The following is a 6000-nucleotide window of genomic DNA, read 5'->3' as shown; positions in this document are numbered from 1 at the left end:
AAATTGTAAGTTATATTATCCAAGGGCTCCTTGATATTTCAATTCTTTTTTTTTGTAAGTACTCTAAATTTCAATATATTTTATATATAGAGGTGCAAAAAGATTAATTGAAGAGCTAGAGAAAAGGCCCCCTATGCCGTTTGATTTGCTTGCAACAATGCAATAGACAAGTTGCGGTAAGTTATTGATTAAAATAATTGAAACATAAGTTTATTCTATGAACTACCATCTGTAAATTTCATTAGTTTCACTTTGTATTGGTGGTTGCAGTGTCCTCATCAAGATGATAGCCATTCTTGGCTGGAGGGTGATTGCAAATGCTAGAAGAATGGTTAACTTTGTTTATCTTAATGATGATAAGCATGTAAAGGTAATATGAAAGATGCTAAACTTTAAGATAGATATTCATTGCAAATAGTCCGTTGATGATAAAAATATAGTCTATTGTAAGAACAATAATGAGCTAAAACTCTTTTTTCTATAAATGTGTGACACTTTTCGAAGGATTGCTATGCATCTGAGCATGTTTGGTACGTCAGAGCAAAGCTCTTGAAGTATATAATGGTCAATTGTATACAACCAACAATAGAGATTGGTGGGGATTTACACAATGAAGGAGATGCGGTGCCTATAACCACGGAAGGTGAAGCCACAGCTTCAACACCTTTACCCACACCTTCTATACCCAAGATATCAAAAAAAGGCAAAAGGACTCCTAGAAAGGATAGTTCTCAAAAATATATATATATAGCTTTGCTATATCACCTTGTAAGCCTTCATATATAGAAACTTGCCCTTCAACCCTTGTATATCTCATAGAGATGGCAGATAGACATCTGCTACAAAATTTATACATATATTTTATATTGACAGTAAAGATATCTTTTCTTGAATGTCCTTGCAGTGTATATTCTTTTCTCTCCTTTTCGATATCTACAAAAAATAAATTACAAATGTTTGTTGGTTAGGAAGTGAGATCTTGATATACATCTAAGTAGATATAATATGATGTGAAAACTTACTCGTTTCTTGTCAAGTTGGAATACAAAGGAGCATGGTAGTTCAATGTCTTCATTTTGTAAATCCATCCTCACTTAATGTAGCGTACATGATTTTCTGATCTTTAAGATTGCAATAATATCCTCATTGAACCAAATATCAAGATCCACTATAGGATCTTTGATGAAATCATCAAGATTCTGGTCTAAAGCAACTAGACTACTACCAACAAAATGCCATCGACTATAGTAAAAGCTAAGGATAAAATTTTGAGTAGCAATTATATATTTTCAAGCTACAAAGTCTTGATCTATCTTTTATATAATTTTTCCTTCTGTCCTTGTATCCCATCCTTCATCAACAAATTGTATGATATGATCATATGTTAGTCTCTTCACTGAAAGCATGGTTTTTGTTATTCTTATCTCCATATTAGAGAAGAAATCAATAAATATATTAATAGGCATAAACAAAGTAGCTTTGCTTACCCTACTTGAGATATTAGATTTTAGTGCTTTCTGGATCTCAAAAAATATCTTACACCTATAGCCCTCACTAGTAGCTAGACTTGGAAAAGGCCACTCAAAGCTTGAAAAATCTGGCAAAGGAATGAGGTTTATTTATCCCCATTGGCAACGCCACATAGGAATAACATAAGAATGGTCATAAAAGAATATTCCATTCTCTGCAAGCTCTGTCTTCTTTCTGCCTCTATACATTTCTTCTCCAATCGAACCATGTATAACATCAATAACATCAATAATAGACTCCACTGGTTGCCATTTCTCAAGATTACAGGGATAGACATCTACAAGACAAACAAATATTATAATGGAAAAACCTAAACCATGTTTAAGAAAGGAAAATTAAGAATCAAATTCTTACAATTTGATCTATGCATTGGAAGCTTTGAAGATCCAGGTTCCAAACACAGCTCTCTATGCATGAACACATGTTGCACTAGTACCTCTTTGATACTATTCTTATTTACTCCAAGCCTAAAATCTTGGATTCTGTCCTTCTAAGCAGAGATAAACGAGCTCTCATGTCTTTGCCTTTTTCCACGTTTTGCTTATTGCATGGTGATCCAACTACCTTTGCTAATGATAGTAGAAATCCATCCTCCATCAATTTGGAATGAGTTAAACACTGATATGGATGTGATTTGGGAGCTTGGACGCCTTGTTGAAGGTCGAATTTCTATATCCATGGTAGAAGAGAGAGAGACACGCAGAGAGAGAGAGAGAGAGAGAGAGGACTAGGCTACCATAACGGAGGAAAAAACAATAGAGGAATAAAAGAAAGGAGGGAAAGAACTGAGCGCCATGCTTTTCACTCATTTGAATTTCGATTACATCAGTCATTATCATTAATTTAGATATATCATTAAATAAAAGTAGCTGAGACTCTATGCCATTAATGCAAAAGATGTCATAATCACAAATATAAGAGACTAAAAATAGATAGTAAAAATACACATTCATAATATTATTATATTTATATATTTTTGTAAAATGATTTTTTATTTTTTTTTAAATGAAAGTTTCGTTACGGAGGCTTTGCTCTTTTTGTTCTAGAGCACTCTCTCTCCGCATCCTAAAAGGCATTTTCGAGACCTCAAAACTCCCCTAATGTATGCAAGATGATCTTTCAGGAGGAGCCTCATGTTACAATATAAGCACCTCTATTGACGATCATGTAGTAGCCTAGAATCTGCATGTTGTGTAGGATCATCATGTTAGACAAAGAGAATAGGCAGTGCATACCCCTCAACAAGTTTTGAGATGCTCCACTAAAGCCTCATGTCCTCCTATTTGTTTTGAGCCCTCTATGCATTAAGTCTTGGTCATAGATTCTAATAAGCTCCTTACTTATGAGGCACAGAGGTGATAGTCACACTTTGAAGAGAACCATGCAACTTGAGTTTGATTCATTGTAGAAAAATCATGCATGGAAGTATCGTTAGTTGCCCTAATCCAACATAGAAGGCCCGTTTGGTTGCAAAGGATTTAAACAAGAAAGGAAGTTGATTTTAATGAGATGTTCTCCCTTGTGGTCAATATGACTACCTTGCGCTTGGTTTTGGCCTTGGTTGCATAGTTAAATCTTGAGATTTATCAAATGGATGTGAAGAAAACTTTCTTATGCAAGGACTTGCATAAGGACATTTATATGCAACAGCCTAAGGGCTTCATAGACAAGGGCAAGGAACACCTGGTATGCAAGTTGAGAAAAAGTATCTATGGACTTAAGCAAGTACCTAGGGAATGATACCACAAGTTTGATGCTTTTGTACATTTGCAGGGTCGTTCCCACAGTATTATGGATCCATGTCTTTACACCAAGAAGGCCCACGATGGTAGTTTTATCATTTTGGTCCTATATGTTAATGATATGCTTAATATTAAGAGTTCTCATACTAAGCTAGATGCTTTGATGACTCATCTCAGGAAGATCTTTGAGATGAAAGACATGGGGCATACTTCTCATATGCTTAGAATGTGTATTACGTGCAATCACTCAAGGGAATTTTCTACTTATCCCAAAAGGATTACATACACAAAGTACTTGAGTGATTCCATATCTAGGGTGGTAAGTCTATTAGCTGCCCATTACCTTCCCATGTGAAGGTCAAACATGCTTATTGTCCCTAGTCAACAAATGATGAGAAGGTTAAGATGGCCAAGTTTGCATATGCATTTGTAGTGGATAGCTTTATGTATGCCATCATAGCCACTACACTTGACATAGCATTTATAGTGGAAGTTGCAGCTCATTATATGTGGTGACACTTGGCTGGCAACATTGGGATTCCATGAAGGGTGTCATGAGTTACCTTAAGGGTGATGCAAGTATGTGCTTTTGTTAATGCGGTTAGGATACTAGAGTCATGGGCTATAGAAAACTATGATTATGCAAGACATACAGACAATAGGAGCTTCACCTCTGGCTGTATCTTCACTTTTGCTAGAGGTTTTCTTTCTTCTATGGTTAGGTCGTTTGGTTATAGACCTTGGTATGACTATGATTCCTACATTGCATTCAGTCTCTATGAGTGTCATGTCATCGACATATAATATGTCTTTCATGTAAAGACCAAGTACATTGAGGTCCATTATCACTTCATCAAACAAGTGATTGAGAATGAGCAAATAGGGCTTGTCAAGATCTCTATATATGAGAATCCTATAGATCTGTTTAGTGAAAGTCCCCCAATGGAATTTTATGCCTTCTTTAGGAAGTTGATGGGCATAAGATGAGATGACATCTATTCCTCATCCTATTGTACTTCTATGTATACATTGTACTTCATCACTTTTCTCTTGCCCTCTCCTCACTCAAGCAGATTTGCCTTTAAGTAAGAGGTTGTTGAGCGTTAAATGCCACCTACATTTACTTTGTATACAATATCAACACACATGTATGCAAGTAGCAGCCGTCCACCATCGCTATCACTTTATTATTTATTCTTTCTATGACAATAGAATAAGGAAAGGCATGTAACATAATGATTGCTAGAGTTTTTACATATTATCTTGCTCTCTCTTACTTGAACCTCCATAGCTCTTATATCCTCTTACTTCCACTTGTGCTCTTACCTCTTGCTCCACCTTTCACAAGGATCCATATACAAGATATTATGTCTTATCGGCCTACTTTACACCAATTACCTTTTGCTTCTTTGGATAAGGAACCAACTTTGAAGTTTGGTTTCACTCGTAGAATCAAGCTCAACTGCATAGCATAACACCGAATATCCTGTGTAAGAGCCTCATCAATTATAGTAGGCTCACAATCCTAAAGAATCTATTATATAAGAATGTATTTCATACAAAGCAAACTATTTGCTAAGCCTATAATCCGATTAATCTATGTGGGACTGAATGGGTAGCAAGAAAGTGGTTGACACCTACATCATGCATAAACCACCGATTCCACCACATAATGGTGATAGGATCATCCTATTGTGAAGGAGACTAAGTAGTCTCTAGTACCTATGATACATCTATCTAGGATAGGGGTTCCCCCTCATGAGGTGAAGTCAAATCCCCCTAATTCATAGAGGAAGGCTCCCCTCTCCACACCCCCAGAAGAAACTTGAGGGTTGGGAATGGAATAAGATTAATTGAAGAAAAAGTAGAAGAAGAAGGAGTTGTCAAAGAAAGGAGGAAAGTAGGTGAAGAGGGAGAAGGAGGGGAGGAGTCACAGAAAAAGAAGTGCAAATAGGGAGGGCCCAATGGTTTCGGGGAGAGGGGAGAGGGGAGAGGGGAGAGGGGAGAGGAGGAGGATGTGGAGGGGGGTGCAAAAGAAGGAAGACGAGGATGTGGAGAGGAGGAGGATGAGGAGGATGTGGAGTCAAAGACAAAGAGACACCTACAAAAGAACCATCAATTGGATCATGGGGGACCAAAGCCTCATCAAAGATCACGTTGCTGCTCACCTCAATCTTTCTTATCTTTGGGTTGTAGAGCTGATAGCCCTTCGTGGTCATGTTGTAGCCCACAAAGATAAGCTTCTTAGACTTGGAGTCGGTCTCCTCTTCTTGTCCACATGGACAAAGGCATTGTATCCAACGATGAAAAAGTGGGAAATGAAAGGCTTCTTTCCAAAGAAAGCCTCATAAGGAATCATATCTATAAGGCAGAGGTAGAAGACCGATTGTGGATGTGAACTGCAATAACACCCCCTCACCCGCTTGAGAAAGACCCCGATACTTCAGGCCATCTCCAAAATGATTCAATTGGCACACTCCACCACATCATTGTCGAATGGTGTGTTTCAATGAGAGTACTCTATCCAAATGCCATTATCCTTGCAAACTCAAAAAAACATTAGAACAAACTCATCACCTTGGTTTGCTTGAATGCCTCAAATCTTCAAAGACATTTGCATTTATGCAAACACAGAAATTGGAGTATGCCTTATTATTATACTCTAGACAATAAGGCCACACATAATGAGTGAAATCATCAATGATCAACATTAAATACTTGACCTTCC

This window comes from Lygodium microphyllum, chromosome 11, assembly GCF_053477565.2.
Source record: "Lygodium microphyllum isolate KBCC chromosome 11, Lygodium_microphyllum_v1.1.10, whole genome shotgun sequence".
NCBI lineage: Eukaryota > Viridiplantae > Streptophyta > Polypodiopsida > Schizaeales > Lygodiaceae > Lygodium > Lygodium microphyllum.
This window is presented reverse-complemented; position numbering follows the sequence as displayed.